This window comes from Eretmochelys imbricata, chromosome 8, assembly GCF_965152235.1.
Source record: "Eretmochelys imbricata isolate rEreImb1 chromosome 8, rEreImb1.hap1, whole genome shotgun sequence".
Lineage (NCBI taxonomy): Eukaryota > Metazoa > Chordata > Testudines > Cheloniidae > Eretmochelys > Eretmochelys imbricata.
This window is the reverse complement of record NC_135579.1, coordinates 7,433,790-7,452,058: the sequence shown is the minus strand read 5'-3', so window position 1 is coordinate 7,452,058 and position 18,269 is coordinate 7,433,790.

Below are 18,269 nucleotides of genomic sequence, written 5' to 3'. Positions count from 1 at the left end.
TGCCAGGTTCCTGGAGGACCTGTTAACTGGGTTGGCAAGGCCTACAGCGCCTGGATTAGAGGGCGATGTCAATCAGGGGAGAAAATGGCCCTTCCTCTTGAAATATGCTCCCTGGGCCAGAGACCTCCTGCCCCGTTCACTTGCCAGCTCCCGAATCGCTCCGATCGCTGGCACCAAGCACCCAAAAACAATGAGCCCCAGAACCTGCGAAGTCAGGAGAGTAAAACGAAACACGCTGGGTTAGTTTTATTCGCCTTCTGGTTTTTAACCCTTTGAAGAGTCATCTTTTGAAGTTTGCTCCACAACCACAAGGGCTAGAAAGTTTGGTTAAAAAAAGAAGAAAAGAAAAAGAAAATTGACAGTTTCATGTAATCACCTGACATCAGGACCTGGGACTTTCAGAAAAACACCACATAATTCAAATATTCATGACCTAGCCATAGAGTAAATAATTCTGAACTATTTTAATTGAATACATTTCAGATAACGATTTTATCAGAGGAGTTATTTATTATTTGCATTCCCCTGGTGCCTCAGGACACTAATCATAGACCAGGACCCTATTGTGCGAGGAGCTGTAGAAACAGAACAAAAAGCTGGTTCCTGCCACAAGGGGTTTATAATCTTTATATGTCAAGAGACAACAGATATAGGGACAGACAGGGGAGTACAAGTAAACAATGAGACAATATTTGTCAGCATGGCAGGCAGTGCTTTCTGCACATTAGCAGCCTAAACATTGTCAAGTTTTTGCAGGCATCATGGCATACACCATCTGCTCCCAGACACTCACAAACGGAAGAGGTTAAAATCCCTTTCAGAAATTACTTGTTGCAAATGGAAAAGGAGTACTTGTGGCACCTTAGAGACTAACCAATTTATTTGAGCATAAGCTTCCGTGAGCTGCAGCTCACTTCATCGGATGCATTAAGTGGAAAGTACAGTGATGAGATTTTATATATACACACAGACCATGAAAAAATGCATTGTAAGGAGAGTGATCACTTAAGATGAGCTATTACCAGCAGGAGAGTGGGGTGGTGGGAGAGAAAACCTTTTGAAGTGATAATCAAGGTGGGCCATTTCCAGCACATTTCCACATTGAGGCTGCATGCTGTGCCCTCCTTATTTTATAAAAATGATGCTAATAATCACAATTAAACAATACTAAATGTGAGTGTGTGGAATATAAGTTCCCACTGGACCCAATTTTGCAGCGTGGCACTTCACCTGCAGAGTAAGGTACGACCGAACATAAGTATGGATGGCAGAATCAGACCCTATGAGATTTGTGCTTCAGTCAAAACCTGCATATGCTCGGTGATGCTGTGGGATAATGCCACTCTTACAAATAAGTACATGCTGTCAAATCAGGATGTACAGCCCTATTAATATGATCATTTTGAATTCTCCAACATCAGGAGGAAGAGGGAGATGTGAAGCTGTGGCCAAAACTGTATTGATTCTTTTTCTGCCCTTTCTACTGAACATTGAATTAGAAAATTTTATTTCAGCGGCAGCCTTTATCTTTGCCTTTCTTGCCTGCTGTAAAACAGTGAGATGCAATAATACATCAGGAAGTTGAAAGGAAAGGGGACAAGGCCACATGATTACTGTAATTGTCTCCGCTCTGTGACAGCATGTCTTTTTCTTAAGTTTTAGGATCCAAATTTTGCCCTGACTACCTTGAACTGCAACTGCAGTACTTGTGGCTACAACTGTTTGTGTGTAAAAACCCCAGCATTTGTGTGCGCAAATGCAGGATTCTTTACATGCAAAGAAGGATCCTGCATGCACAGATGGAAAGGGATGTTCCCCTAAATATTCTTGGTGCAGACAACGAAGATGGCTGGAAATTTGGCCCTTAACTGATTCAGTTCAAAGCAGTTCCAGCCCCTGGACAGGAAATAAAGGGCCATCCTACAGCAGAGAGGAGAGCTCTATTGCTGTGTACTAGATTAGCCAGAACACAAGTGGGAGTAAAGAAGGGGGCAAGATGGTGTCCGGATGAGAGCAGCTCTTTGTGGGTTGTGGGGAGGGATGATTTGGCCTCTGAATGTGGAGGAAAAGACTGAGTGAACCTTCGCTGTCCCCCGCCCCCATCTTGGGGGTCTCACCCCATGCTCTCCGCGTATCTGGGTAGAACTAGACACCATCAGCTTGCCCAAAGAATCTCTGCTACTGCAGAGACTGATGTTTCATGCCATCTCCTGGGTACTTTGTTTTCATGATGGTGCTGTGGAAAGACGCGGAGCCTCGCCCCACGCCACGCTGAGGCTGCTGGACTCCATGCTGTGCAGCATCAATGAATGAAAACCCCATCGCAGAATAGTGCTGAGCAATCAGACAAGGGGAGGACAGAGACCACCTCTGTGGAGGGGGAGATACAATATATGCTGCTTTATTTAGAGTCAAACAGCAGGGTGTATTCCTTTGCCAGACCTGGGTGAACTTTATTCTTGTGAGTGTCTGGATCCTTCTTGTTCCTTCTGTTGCCAGTGGGTCATGCCCCAACATAAGGCAGGCATGGAACAAATCTTTATTAGTTGCATTACAAAACTAGTGACCCCAGCAGCAACACAGCCATGCCAGGAACCATTGCTTAACCCTAGCAGGCATTCATGGGTTTCCCTGCTTGAAGAAGCCATGACTAAGTTTTATTAAAGCCTGGGTGGGTAGTTAAAATGTTATAGTGGGAGGTAGGAAAACTGAGTTCTATACCTGGCTTTGTCACTCACCCATCATATAACCTTGGCGCAGTCACTTCACCTGTCTGCATCTCAGTCCTCCCACCCTTAACAAAGGGTGATGGTATTTACCTTCGTGACAAGGGTGTTGTGACCATTCATATTTGCACAAGTGCTTTGAGATCCTCACATGGAGGGAGCCATAGAAATGCAGGAGAGTGTATGTATGATGTCTGTAAACGCTGCTTTGCTGCATGTAGTTAGTCCAATGAATCAATACAGTGCCCAGGAACATGTCATCAGGTACATTCACTTCTTGCTTTTGGGCCAGTTGGGCTACTACAGTAACTGGAGGCTAGATGTATGACAGGGATTTGGCAACCTTTGGCACGCGGCCCATCAGGGAAAGCAGCTGGAGGGCTGGAACGGTTTCTTTACCTGCAGCGTCTGCAGGTTCAGCTGATCGCAGCTCCCACTTGCCGTGGTTCGCCGCTCTAGGCCAATGGGGGCTGAGGGAAGAAGCGGCCAGCACATCCCTCGGCCCATGCCGCATCCCGCAGCCCCCATTGACCCGGAGCGACAAACTGCAGCCAGTGGGAGCTGCAATCGGCGGAACCTGCGGATGCTGCAGGTAAACAAACCATCTCGGCCCATCAGCGGCTTTCCCTGACAGGCCGCGTGCCAAAGGTTGCCGATCCCTGATGTGTGATATCAAAGTCCTCCATCAGGTGGCAGTGTAACAATGTCAATCTCGGACATTATCAGCTGCTGTGGATGTAGAAAAGGGAGGCACCTGAGTCTGTTGGACAGGGGCAGTTTCCCAAGGTGTTGCATCTGCTACAATTTTTACTCTCCACTATGTGAACCAGCAGCAATCTGCAGAGACCAGAATAAGAAAGCGGCTGTATGCTGCCATGTAAAGACTAGGATTCCCCTGATGGTGCACAGTCTGTTTTTCCTTTTAATCACATAGTGTGGCTGTTCTGCCTTCATTGTTTTCCTCCAGGTTATAGACTCCTGATCCAGCAGAATGGGGAATCTGAAGAAGGGAGTTAGTGGAGCGATAGCTCTGGCTCTGTGCTATCATGGAGCTGTTATTTATCAGGCCCATGCATGGGTTTAAGATGCATGGAAATTCCACACCGTGTCCTCAGAGAACCCAGGGGTACCATCTAGACTTGACTGAGGGCAGTGATGGGTTCAGAGAAAAGTACCACGCAGAGCCCAGATTTGACTGAGAATAGCAGTGGGTCTGGAGAGCAGTACTAACTAGCCATGTCTGAGGGCCGTGTTGGGTCACAGAGCTGTCTTCTGTGAGTTCCTTCCAGATATGTCTGTAAAACAGATCTGAAAGCAATCTTTTTATAATGCCGTCATTACCAGTCAGGCCTTGCCCTGATAATCCCCGCTGTGCCCCATTGGGGTTAACTTCAAACAAACAAGCACAAATACTGTGGTGTTGCAAGATGTGTGCTTAGCTTTACCCCTCTGCTGCATGTTGTTTTATTGCTCTCCTCCTGCCTTCTCTGTCTGATGCCTGATGCCATTAATGGACTAGAAGCTTTTGGGGCAGGAAACCTGTCTATTTAACAGTCTGCAAGGTACCAAGCACACCAGAACAACTATGCAAAATAATAAATAACAATGAACGATTTTCCAGGGCAGAGGGACTTGCCCTGTTGTGCTGCTGTAATAATAATAATGTATATATCGGCATGGCAGAATTCAATTTTTATTTTTTTATAATTTAAACAGATATCAATGTTTATTTTTAAGCTTTTTTCTAGTTGTATCAATGTACCTGTTCTCAGTTGTGTAACAGCATGGGTTTTAAGGATTTTTAAAAAAATGTTTTTATCACTTTAAATTTTTAGTTGCTGGAGATTATGAGAGGGTGTGTCAGACAATAATTATTTAATGATAGTAAGTGTTGAGATTCCAAAAGCTAAAGCTTTATAACTTTAAAACACAAACTGTCAACATCACATGTTAAACGTTACAAAGTAACTATCCTTAAGCAAACTTTAATAAGTTCTCAAGCAGCATTTTTCTTACTTTGTCTATCTGTAAATTTCTAATATCATCAGTAGAAATATTTTTGTCAGTTTATGCGTATATGGTGAAACTGATGTTTACCAACATTTATCAATAAAAATCTCTTCCCAAACCTATGTGTATAGCACCAGGGATAATGTAGCATATCTTGGAGTGGAACAAGTTAGAGTATTTATCCCCCATTACTTTTTCCACATACAAAACAACATCCTAACTGGGGAATATTCTTTTTTATTATTATTATCCATTTGTATTGTGGTAGCATTTAAAGGTCCCAATCAGTAACTAGGACCTGTTTAGAGGAAGGATGGTCCAATGGTTAGAGCACCAGGACTTGGAGACTTGTGTTCAATTCCCTGCTTTGCCACTGACTTCCTGCATGTCCCTAGTAAATCACTCAGTCTCTCTGTGCTCTAGTTCCCTACTAAATATAAATGCATTAAAGACCATGACATGCTCAAATACAATGATAACAAGGGCAATATAAGTAACATAGATAGATTAAGCTAGATGCTCTACAACATTACAGTTCTAATTTTCAAGACTAGTATTTTAAAGACATTGGGCTAAATTCATCAGACACCAGGGATGAATGTGTGCGAGTAACGAAGGAGCAGGAGGAGCCAGGAATATGTAAAAAAACACAGCAAATGTATACCTTAAGCCGTGAATTCCAGAAAAGAAAACCTCTCTCCCCTCACATCTACTATTGCACTTCTCGTGATGTTGATCTTTCCAAGGACAATCCCATCTAGCCTCTGTTGAGAGAGGGTGCATGATACCAGCCTGGAAGTGTTAGGCTCTGTTTAATCTGGTATATTATAGAATGGGTCTGAATGGAGTATAGCATGTTCAGCTGGATGTCACTTGGATTTGTGTTTCACTTCCATGCCAGGCACTGGGAGTCACTGATAAATGGCTGGCTTTGAACTGATTGATTTTTGAATGAAAGTTGAATCATCTGCCCAGAATGCTTTTTAAAAAATGGATAAATGGCTTACTAATGCAAGTTCAGGCCCTGATCTCCCAGCCGGCCAGCAGGTGGCTTTGTCCCTGTTTATACGTCATTATGAGATGTCTCGGATGACATATGTACACATTAGCATTACAGCAGGGAACTAGCCAAATCCAAAGAATGCTGGTTAACTCATCTACTGCAGCCCCTGACAATACAGCTCGGGATTCCTATAGCTCGCCCATGCCGAGGAGAGCTCAGGGCACAGAGGTAAAAAAATATGAATAATCATCTCTAAGTATAAAGCAAAGTTCCGTGTTTGACTTGGAATGTGCTGTTAAAGGTTGTGTTCCCCCCTGGGCAGCCCAATCTGTCACAGCCAGGAGCAGTCTACATGAATCACAGACTATTGCATGCACAGAGAGCTCTTCACGCTACTTATCTCCTTCCAGCCATAGCAAATCAGTGTGGGGCACAATCAATGAGCCTCCTCAGCATGACATCTCCTAGCCTCTGCCCAGCCTGTACCCAACCATATCCTTTTCTATGGGTAACTGCAGGCCTGCCATGTGGCGAGAGAAAAGCTAGAAAAGGCAGATTCTTGCTTCTGTCATGCTCTCAGACACAGGGAGGTGGCCCTGTAAAGAGATGGTGGAATTCACTCAATGCACAGACGAGTAAGTTAAGCAGTAGGGGCCAGATCCTCTGCTAGTGCAAATCAGTATAGCTCCACCGATGTTAACTGAGTTATGCCAGGTTGCACCAGTTGAAAATCTTGCTCTAGATACTTTGGTGCAGATTCTCACAATGCATCCCCAAAACTTGTGCAATGTGGGCAGCAGGGTGCCAGGTAGACTGATACGCTATTGGGTACATGCAGTACCATACAACTCCTTTTTTCACAGGCCTGGCTCCATGGTTACCACTGCTTCCAGAGGAACAAAGATGCCATCTTGCGCTGGCTGTGGATGGCAGCATATGCGCTTGCTGAATTTGTGGTGACCCACCTCCCTCTTCTTAAGACCATACCCCTGTGTTTCAGGGAATGTACCATGTTGCATTTCCCATATATTTCTGCTCCATGTGCCAAGGGAGGACAAGGCACACAGAGTATATTGCTGTGTATCTCTCGGCTGGGATATCAGATCTGCTCAAGTGTTGTCAGAACTAAGCCTTGCAGCTAGGAAATGGGATTTTCCTTTAGCTCAAATGGTACGGGCCTGGGCCTTTGGAGTAGAAGGGCCTAAGTCTAGCCTCCTTAAAGCTCTGAATTCCCGCGTGAGCATGTGTCTGCCCCAGGGCACGCCCCAGCTCATGTGCTGACTCTGTGGTCTCTACTTCACTTCCCCATTTATGTACCTGCATGGTTACAGGCAGGTTTGAGCCTCCAGTGTCTAGAGGTAGAGGGATGGGTCTGTTCTGTAGCTCAGCTAGAACTGTGCACTAGGCATCTACATGTGCAGCCTTCTCTCCATGGGGGCCACCCAGAGGCTGGTCTCACAGGAAAGTACACCCTCTCCACAGCTTGAGAGTTATAAAGGGGGACAAATAAAATATGATCTAAATGTCATGGGCCAAATTCACCACTGGCATAAGTAGGTTCAGCTCCACTGATTCCAGAGAGAGCATTCACCTCTGTGGCAGAGCAGGTAGCCGGGTCCTGTTATGGGGAAGCAGCTTTCAGAGCTGGTCAGGGAGTCTACCAGGGCATCTTTTGGTTTGTGGCACTGTGTCCCTGGACTTCTTGCTGTGGGGACCCACAGGCCAGGTTCCGCTGGCTTGTGCTGGCAGAACCCAAGGGGTGAATCTGGCCTTTTGACAGCAAGACTTTCAGCATCCCTTAGATGAAATAATGCAGCAATGCTGGACACCTGCAATTCTATGCACTCTCCTCTCGCTCTGGCTCATTTCATGCTCAGTTAAATTATGCCTCCTGGGCCTGTATGTGGGCTCATCCATCCCTCACTGCCTCAGAAAACCAGATTAACAGAAACAGCCCTTTAAAAACAGATTTTCTTTAGCCTCTGGGAAAATTTGAGTTCCTTCTCTTAGGGAATGGAAGCAGAAGCTTCCTACAGCACTCATGGAACTCTACTGTGTGGAAACAATGAATGGGACCAATTTTCTTGGACATGAGGATCTTTTCACATGATAGTTCTGCCTCTACCATAAGCTCTTGTATCACTCATCCTTATTTTATCTGTTTTTAATTTCTCTTCTTTTGCTCATTAATGAACTCTCTGCCTGAATGTGTGTAGATATGTATATTTACACATACCTTCACTGGATAATTTTTTATACTTAGTTAATAAGTAATGAATCAAATCTCTTATACAGAATTTGGCACTTTGAATGACTAGGGAGAATTCGTGTTTGTCTCTTCCCATCTGATGATATAAGTTTGAGAAGTGTAAATAAAGTTTTGAAAATGACAAAGCAAGAAAAAGTGCCAATTATTGTTGGTATCAGCAGGGGGAGACACACAGCAGATTTAGGGAGCAACCTGGCTAACAGGCTGTCCAAACCAGGGATCTCAACTCAATTTGCCTTAGGGCCAGGGCCAAGGCCAGGGCCAGTCCTCAAATCCTCCCTGCAGGCCAATAATGTCACTGCAGATGGTGTTCAGAAAATAAAACGTTAATTTCTCAGAAATAATAAAACTGTTATACACCTTTATACAATTCTTCGCCTGCCCGAGAGTTTTTAGTGTTTGCCAGACACCTGGCAACGCTTCTGTTCGGTCAGTTTGTTGGTGTTTGGCCCCCGTGACTGAGCAGTTGAAACCTTCAGGACTGCAGCAAGGTGGGCATCAGATAGTTGTGTTCGGGATTTGGACTTGTTTATTATTCATTGTGGAAAAAAGTGACGCTGTCTCCATGGCTGACTCTGCCTGGCAACTAATGATGATATCTCTGTCTCTCCTGCAGCCAGTGGGAGCTACGGGGGGCGGCAGCGTGTCTGCCTGCGTCTCTCCTCCGTGGGCCGCAGTGGGGAGGTTCTCGGGCCACAGATGGCCCACGGGCCGGGAGTTTGAGACCCCCTGGTCCAAACTAAGGCCCTGGATCCTGCAAACACATACTCTCAAGAGTAACTTTATGCACATGGACAGTCTGCTTTTGAGCCAACAGGACTATTTGTGTGGGTAAAGTTAGTCATGGGAGTCTTTGCAGGTTCACACCCCATATGTGTAAGCTTTAGAACTTTACAGGGGCGAGTGGTACAATTTTGTCATATCACCAATCCATTGTTTCAATACATCCATCCAAAGGAAAAGTGTAATGAAAGAAGGGATGTTCTTTGCATATATTTTCCAAATTGTGTGAATTGGGCAACACTGACTATGAAATCTAAATATAACGGAAGGTGGCAGTTATTTCCTCAGCACATCTCGTTGATACTCCTGCAATCCCAGGTATCTGAGCCTATATGAAAATATACTGGGGACCTTTCCCAGGTCTCTGATCCTTGGTTAGGTCCCACAGGCATCTCCTGCTAAGGGGCTGATTTTCAGTACCAAGCACCACTTGACAATGGAATGTTTTTCTTTCTTTCTTTAGAATGTGCATCTCAGGAGGTTCCAAGGTTTTAAACTGAAAACCAAACACTCTGCGTCTTTGGCAGCAGGATTGTGCATTGGGGAAATAAAGAATAAAATGGACAAGGGAGAATTTGGCTGAAATCTGATGGGTTTTGTCCAAAACCCTTTAGAATTATCTGCTTCTCACTGTAAACACATACTCTCATAGTTGCTGTGAAGCCAGTTCCACAGAGACCAAAGTGGAAGAGACACTTGCTTTGCCTCATAAAACCAGCAAGATCAAGAGTGAAATCAGATGGGTTTCATTGTAATTTCAAACTGTTTGCATTAAATCTTTGTAATTATATATGAACTGGAAGTGGAACTGCTTAGGTATGTTACCATGCCCTTGGATCAACTCTTCAAGCAGAGACAGAACAGCTGGAAGGTTATTTAAAAACACAACATTTTCTCTTCCCTGTTTCACTTTGCTTGAGATGAAAACAAACACTACAGGTTTTATGGTCCTCCAGGATTCCTGCTTCACCCAGGCAACTTCAGTGAGATAGACAGACAGATAGATAGAAAGATAGCATCTATCATACCTATTACTATAGTATGGAATCCTGCAGTTGTATTGGCCACGTCATATAATCTGTCTGTTTCTCCATCCACCAGTAAAATTGGAATAACAACTGTTATGATGGGGCAGTGAGGATTCATTCATTCATGCTTAAATAGCACAAAAATATATAACACGTTCCTGTGTTAGTGCTAAGTGTTATTATTTGCCATCCTAAACCTGGGAGATTAATTTAAATGGCATTAAAAACCGACAGAATTGTGGGAGGGGGACTGTAACCAGAGATTTGGGATAGGCCATACGTAGGGTGGCCCCTCATGCACTCCCCGAATATCAGACATTCATTCTGGTACTTGCACGAATGGCGTGGGCTCACCCCCACAGCAGTGACCCCACCCCCACCAGCATGCCCTTGCACGCATGGTACGCACAAAGTTATGCCACATGGGATGCCATTTTGAAGAGTGTGGTGTGATACAGATACTGGACAAAACTTCTTCCAGGTTTGTCTCAGTACTGGACAGGGGATAAACCACCCCCACATAGGACTGTCCAGCTTCAAACCAGACAAATGGCCTGCCTAGGCCATGCTCCTTTGCCTCTAGGGCCCTCACCTGGTGGAGCTCCACAGAGAACCAGCCTTATTTTCACATCATGGCTTATTTTCTGCTTGAATTACATCCATCCTTCCCCATGCAAAGCCCCAAATGGGCTTTGTGCAAGGAAACCTAGGAAGGTGGGGGATGGATCCATCTGCCCAATCTGCAGCCAGGACATGGGGCCAGAGCACAGCCCCCTGTGGCCATTGTTCTGGGCTCTGATCAGTAACAGTAGCCACATCCCTTCCTTATCCACTCTATGGGGGGAGTCCCAGCTGCTGGATTCCCATAAGAACAGAGCCTTTGGCCCTTCTGTGGCCAGGCCCCTCTACCCTGGCCTATTTGGAGCTGGCATTGAGACCCTTTCTGTGTTTGCAGAAGTCCCCTGCACGGCTCTTCCTTGCAGGGCTTGTGTAGTACAGCGGACCTTACACAGGCCTTCTGCAAAGGGATGAATTCACCAAGGAGAGAATATACTGGTGTGCTTGTCCCCTTCGTAGCAAGGCAGGGGAGAAGAGAGGGAGGAAGGGAAGGAAGCAGGAGGCTGAGAAAATAGATTAAGCAAGAGGAGAGTAAGGCAAAGGAGAGAAGAGAGAGAAAAGGGATGGGAGGTAGAAGTGAGACATGTTCTGGGGCTACGGGACTCTCATTATTTACTTTTCCCTTGATGCTGCTGCCTTTAGCTAAATATACAGAAGCACATTTCATACGGTTATAAAACCTCTGCCTGGCTTGGTCTCCTTCCTCCAAGAGCTCTTGTATAAACCATCAGAGGCTTGCCTGCCAAGGGCTCTGACATGTTAACGAGTGAGATTCCCCACACCAGCTCTTCCCTATAGCCTGGAATCTATGTTTGCATTCCATCAGGAGCCCCAGTCCTTCCCTCATCCAAGCTCCAAAACAGAGTTAACAGGGAATATTAACGTTTATGGTTGCTGTTTATTTGTATGTTCATTCCACACTTTGCATACATTCCTCCCGACGTTTCACACTCGGCACAGATGTCTAGTGCACCCTTGCATTGTCAAAGCTGCTTTGCACCCTTTTAGTTGCTGGTTAATACTTCCTTGGCTCCATAAGCTAATGACCAGCTGCCACCATCATGGGGGAGTTAATGCAGCCCCAGTCTGCTAGGAGTGCCAGCTTTTGTGTAGGTCTTGGAGGATGGTGTCTGCCCCTCATGCTCTTGCCTGCACTGGAGCTGCAGACCCCCAGCCATCCAGAGTTGCCTTCATCAGGTCTGGGGAGGGTGGATGTTGCCAAGAAGTTTGACCCCCACAGTTATGTGGGGATGGGATCTGCAATCAGTTGTTACTAATATAGGCCAGACAGTCTGGCCAATATTAGTTTAAATGCTGTTGGAGTCGCTTCTGTCATTTTGAACATATTCAACAGCCAGGGTATCACAGCCATGAAATAGAGCCTTCAGGTCACATCAGATCCTCAAATCACTATTCTCTATCTGGCAATGTGATTTTTGCTATGTTCATTAACTACATAAAAGTTTGCCACAAAGTTCAATCATATACAGAACACTTTCATGTCAAACATGGAAGTCTTGCGCCCATTGAAGGTAGAGAAATAATTCATTTACCTCTACGCCGCAGCAAAATGTCTTTGAAAACCAAGGTATATTCACTGTTTCAGCAGGAGAGGAGCCAGAAAGAGATATTCACAGACAATCAAGAATTCTGAATACAGGCAGAATGTCACAAAGTGCTGTGCTGATGCAAAATATAAATTGCCAGATACAAATGCCAACCTTTACAGTTGCTTTCTGTGATGATTGTTGGTACTAGGGATGGGCATGAACTAAATAAAAACACACACAAACTTTTGGGAAGCTCAGATCTGGATCCCCATCTAGAGCTAAACTTTGCAACTCAGGGCAATCTCTACTTTGTCCGAAGGTATTAATTAAAAATACCCATAAACTCTTTGTTGTATTTTTCCCTGTTAGAGCTGATTATTTTTGGCACTTGTGCACAAAAAAAGTACCCCCAGGTCCAGGAATACAAGCTATACAAACATTCAAGCAATCCTCAGAAAGGAAATGAAGGAATTCTCATTCAGCAGAGTGCAAAGATAATGGTCTCCTTGCTGCAAAGTAATTGAAGTAAGTATACTGTAATCATAAAATCTCCTGAAAGATCCTTGGAAGTGTTCACTTCTAGAACTGTCACCATAACAACCGACATTTGTAAAGGGAGAAAAGTGCCTTCAAAACATGCTGTTTGAGATTTTCATCTATAAAGTGAGGAGACACAAACCTCATCAAGGTGACAGAGAAGCATTAGAGGAAATGGGTGCCTTCGCAAATTAGAAGTTGCAATGTGCATTTGGAAAATCTTGGTAGCAGAAGAGAAAACAAGGAGGAAGGCAGAGGCTTCCAGGAGGCAGGGTTTTAGTGCCTATATAAATAAGAATGATGACCTGACCAAGAAGGATGAATTGATCTTCTATGTGATGTTGCACTTCTAGAGCACTTTCCATCCCAAGAGCGCAGTGTTTTAAAAACATTATTCCAGCCATACAACAGCAAAATGAGGATGGGAGGCACAATCCTCCTCCTCTTAGGGGTGGGCAAACTGAGGCACTGGAGGTTGGCTTGCCCAAGGCCATGCAGTGAGCCAGTGTCAGAACCAAGAATAACCACCACAGGAGACCTGGCATCGAGTCCAAGCGAGCACCTTTGCTCTGTGCTGTTGGTTAAGCTGATCTTGTTGTCCTTTATTTTTTCTTGCAAAGACACTACGGATGAAATTCACTCCTGTGCAAAAGGCCAGCAGAAGGACTATGCGCTACTTAAATCCTCAAAATAGGACTTATGCGGGACTTGTGTGTTGCACAGACCTTGTGCTGTTTCCTCTGCACTGGGGTGAATTTCACCTCCAAATTAGTGTCATTCTTTCCAGGGAATTTCATCATTCCAATTTCAAAGGAACAGACTTTTTATCCTGTAGCAATTACACACTGGCACGAGAAGTCCCAGCAAGCAGTAACGGCTGTCAAACAAATAGATTTGTTAGGCTACCCTTCTGCCTAGCACCAAGAATGCCAAATAGGAATAGGATTGTGAAATCAGCACCTGATGTGTTCTCTGTTCCAGAGTTAAGTCAATGCCAGGGGAACAAAACCAAACCATTATGCTTCATAAGTTTGCTTTATGTTATTACTGCTTCTGCTTACACTAGGGAGAAACTTGCTTCTTTTGTCTCCAGTGTGAAGCGGCGATCAAGGGGGATTTATAAGCTACAGGCTCACCTATCTCCTTTCTCTGCGGAGAGACTCTGGGCAGAGCGGAACCCCTATTTAATAATATTGAATTGCAGGCATGTGTTACCTGAGCAGTTGCTTGGAAAATGTCCCACAGTCCCCATGGCAATTTGCTAGCAATGGAAGCTCAGGAGTATTAGCACATTCTATTTAAATTAGCAACTGCGAATTTGCCTTTTTGTCTTTCGGAAGAAGTGAAGGAAGGACAAACCCAAAGGTCCCTCCTGCAAGGTTATGCACATTCCAGAATTCCCTCCCATTAGGCTGTGCACATTCCATTCCCTGCCCCCTCCCAGGAGCTTAACCCCATGTAGATCTTGGCTATTACTGAGCTATTCTCTGTGGAAGGCGCTTGGGTACTATAAAGCCCTAAGATAGAATGATTCCAGGGCTCCTTCTTATATGGCCATGCATATTCCAAAACTTCAGCCTATAAAGGCCTGTGTGTTCCTGGGCAATACAGAATTCCAGGGCTCCCCCCCATAAGCGTGTGCTTGTTCCTGAGCTATCTTGCAGCTGCTTCCTATAAGGTCAATGGTGTTCCAGGGTCACCCCTCTTCCCTCCCCATCCTCCCTCTGGTCCCCTTCTGGGCGCTCAGATTCTATTGAACTTCAGGGTGAAGGCAGCAGTTGCTGGGAGGAAAGGTGAGATGAATAGTGGAATTTGAGCAACTTTAAAGGGGGGGGAAAAATCAAAGCTATGGAAGACCCCATATCCCACCCCTTTGCTCCATTCCAGGATTTCAGCTTCAAAGGTTTAAAATCTCTCCGGCATGTCTTGTTTTTGTAAACAAAGTCCTATATGTTGATGATTTGTAACCCACTAGTCAGGGTGTGTCATCTGCTGCTCTGTGCATGATCCACAAAGGATATGAATCTCTTAGAGCTCTCAGCTGGCAAGCCTGGCTATTTAATTCAAGCTGTTGAGATCTGTGCTTTTAGCTCTGGAGGTCCCCAGTTCAGTTCTTGGCGGTAGCCAAGAGGACGACTGTCACAGTATTATTTGACAAGCAGTAAAACAATCCCATTCTCAGTTCACTGCAGGGCAGCTGCTGTTCACTCAGTGCTACTTCTGGCCATCATGCCAGGGTTGGGCTCACACCCTGTCATGATTGTTTCCCTCACCAAGATTGAGCCTTAGAGGCTCTTTGTCACCCTCGTCAATGACCCGCCAATAAATGACTCCAACGTCTGGTTCAGATAGATAATGTGACACTTAATCACTTCCGGGGGATCCAAACCAACGGTACATTTTATGCAACAGTTCCTGTGTTTTGTAACAATAGGACATAGTCATTCCTATCTGACAACTCTTTGGTGTCCTACAGATATGTGACATGAGTTTTGTGGGATCTCACTCAAGTTTCTAAGAAACAGGAACAGCAAAGGGGAGGAGGGACTACATGACTTCTTGACATCCCTTCCAGCCTTATCTTTGTATGATTCTATTAAATTAATTTCTGGTGTAACTCCATTGACTTTACACCAGAAATGAACTTGGCCCCAAGCGTCCCTAACACAAAACCCCGCCATCACAAATGGCACCTTTGGTGGCAGCCTCAGCAGACAGACCAAGGGCTGAATGGACTCTGGGGAAGGAACTCCTTTATCACACCTGAAGGTGGTCTCTCCAGAGTTGAGACAGCTGGGTGGGGTGGGACAGCAACCACTGTCCACGTATAGTTGTTATGGAGCTAAGTGTAAGACTTCACTCGCTGTCAGTTTAGCACCTTGCACCTGTACTTCATCCATTTTAAAGAAGGCAGATACTGGATTTTTCTCAGGCAGTCAACGTGCTGCCTTTGGTCTTATACAGCTTGACACTTATATAGTGTTTATGCTAGAGCTGTCAACCACACTGTCCAGCTCTGTCTGCTTCTGATGTCAGAACCCTGTGTTTATCACAGCGCAGGTTGCAGCCATGGAAGTAATTGACACGTCACAAATTCTGCATTAACAGCGAGGAGTCCTTGTGGCACCTTAGAGACGAACAAATGTATTGGGGCATAAGCTTTCGTGGGCTAGAACCCACTTCATCAGATGCATGGAGTGGAAAATACAGTAGGCAGGTATAAATACACAGCACATGAAAAAATGGGAGTTGCCTTACCAAGTGTGGGGTCAGTGCTAAGGAGCCAATTCAATTAAGGTGGAAGTAGGGTGATCAGATGTCCCGATTTTAGAGGGACAGTCCCAATTTTTGGTCCTTTTCTTATGTAGGCTCCTATTACCCCCTCAGCCCCTGTCCCGATTTTTCACATTTGCTGTCTGGTCACCCTCGGTGGAAGTGGCCTATTCTCAACAGTTGACAAGAAGGGGTGAATACCAAGGGAGGGAAAAATCACTTTTGCAGTGCTAATGAAGCCAATGCAATCAAGGTGGCCCATTTCAAACAGTTGACAAGAAGGTGCGAGTATCAGCAGAGGGAAATTAGTTTTTGTAGTGACCCATCCGCTCCCAGTCTTTATTCAGGCCTAATTTGATGGTGTCCAGTTTGCAAATTAATTCCAGTTCTGCAGCTTCTGTTCAAAAACAGATTCCAATGATAAACTAGGGGCCACAGAAGTATCCGAGCACCTCACAACACTCGTGTGAGGTGGATGAAATATCTTTATACCCCATTTTATCAGTGGGGAACTGAGGCAAAGAGAAATTAAGTGACATGCACAAGGACCCATAGAAAGTCTGTAGTGCAGCAGGGAATTTAACTGAGATCTTCTAAGTCCTAGGCTAGTGCCCTAACCACCCAGCCATCGTTTCACGCACTGAGCAGTGCTCTCAAGGCAGCGTACTGCACATAGTGTATTATTATTGCTCACCACTGTAGCTGTACAGACACAGTACGAAGTCCCTGCTCTCAAGAACTTATCTTCAAGGTATTATCCCCTTTGCGAAAGCCATTCTTTAGACAGCTGGGTACATAAACAAACAGCAACAACGTTCCAATCAATTAGCAAGCTCTGAGCAGAAATGACCGCTAAACAGAGTGGACCAAAGTCTAGTATGTGTCTGGAAACAACTGCTGACTTCTCTGCTGAAGATCTTGCTGGAATATATGGGTGCTCAGATACCACTGTGATGGGCACCTTATAAGAACTTAGATGAGAAATATATGCTGGATGGATCGATCCTGCTGCTGCTATGCTGCTTCACTGAAGACGAAAGCCTGGGCTGACCCCAGCTGGGCGGAGTACATTTTGTATGTCGGAAGGAGATCTGAGGGCCGGATCCTTGGCTGGTGTGAACTGGTGCAGTCAGCTGAGCTAGGTTGATTTGCACCCGCTGAGGATCCATCCCAGGGAGATTTGAACTCTGGCAGTAGTCGATGAAGCAGAGCTTGGGCCTTTGGCTCGTCTGTCGGTTACAGGCATTAGCCTTTGTAAATCTGTTTCTCTATGCTCTGCTCTGTGCTTGCTCATTTGCATTGGCACTGAAGATGTACTTATCTCCCCTGCCTGCTTTCGTCTTCAGTGAAGCAGAACATCTTGCGTTCCTCTCTCAGCTATCTAGGTTCTTACCTAGTGCCCATCGCTGTGGTATCTGAGCAGCCATATATGCCAGCAAGAACCTTTCTCTGAAACGATACCAATTATTTTTCTGACCCTGGAATTTGTAGGCGGGGTTAAAAACAATGACAGAGAATTACAAATGCAGAGGGTGGACAGATACCATACATCCTTATGCCACCTTTCTGGAGGTGATTTACTTGACAGATACTTGGCTGAGATCACCAAATTTGTGGCACCTGTGGCCAGTTGTGTTCAAAAGGGAAAATTGGCTTTTTGTGCCATCACACGGGTTGTTGTCTCCATCTCTGATCAACAAAGCGCAGATTTCAAACCACACTAATGAACGTTTTAGACATTTTAGTCACATGCACATGGAATTGAACAGCTGTTTTTAAAACGAAAGGCTGCTTTTAAAATGTGTGTTGCGACTGCTGCTCCCAGCCCCAGCTGAGGGAGGAAGCCGGAGTCTGGAAGCCTTGGTAACAAGCACTGTGTGACAAATTCCTCATGGGGAGAAAAGCTGATAATATTTTTTAATTTGTTGAAGGAAAGTGAGACACAGAGTTTGCCTTACACTAAGGCCAGAAGGGACCATCATGATCCTCTAATCTCATCTCCTGGTCACATAATCTCACCCATTCACTCCTGTAATAGACCCATAACCTCTGGCTGAGTTACTTGAAGTCCTCAGATCATGATTTAAAGTCCTGAAATTACAGAGAATCCACCATTTACTCTAGTTTAAACCTGAAAGTGACCCCTGCCCCATGCTGCAGGGGAAAGTGAAAACGCCCCAGGGTCTCTACCAATTTGACCCGGGGGAAAATTCCTTCCTGACCCCAAATATGGCGATTAGTGAGACCCTGAAGCATGTTGGCAAGACCCACCAACCAGACTGGGAAAGAATTCACTTAGTAATTCAGAGTCCTCTCCATCTGTGTCCCATCACAACCAGTGGAGATATTTGCTACTAGCAGTCGCAGATTGGCTACATGCCATGGTAGGCAGTCTCATCCTACCATCCCGTCCATAAACTTATCAAGCTCAGTCTTGAAATCAGATCATTTTTTTGCCCCCACTGCTCCCCT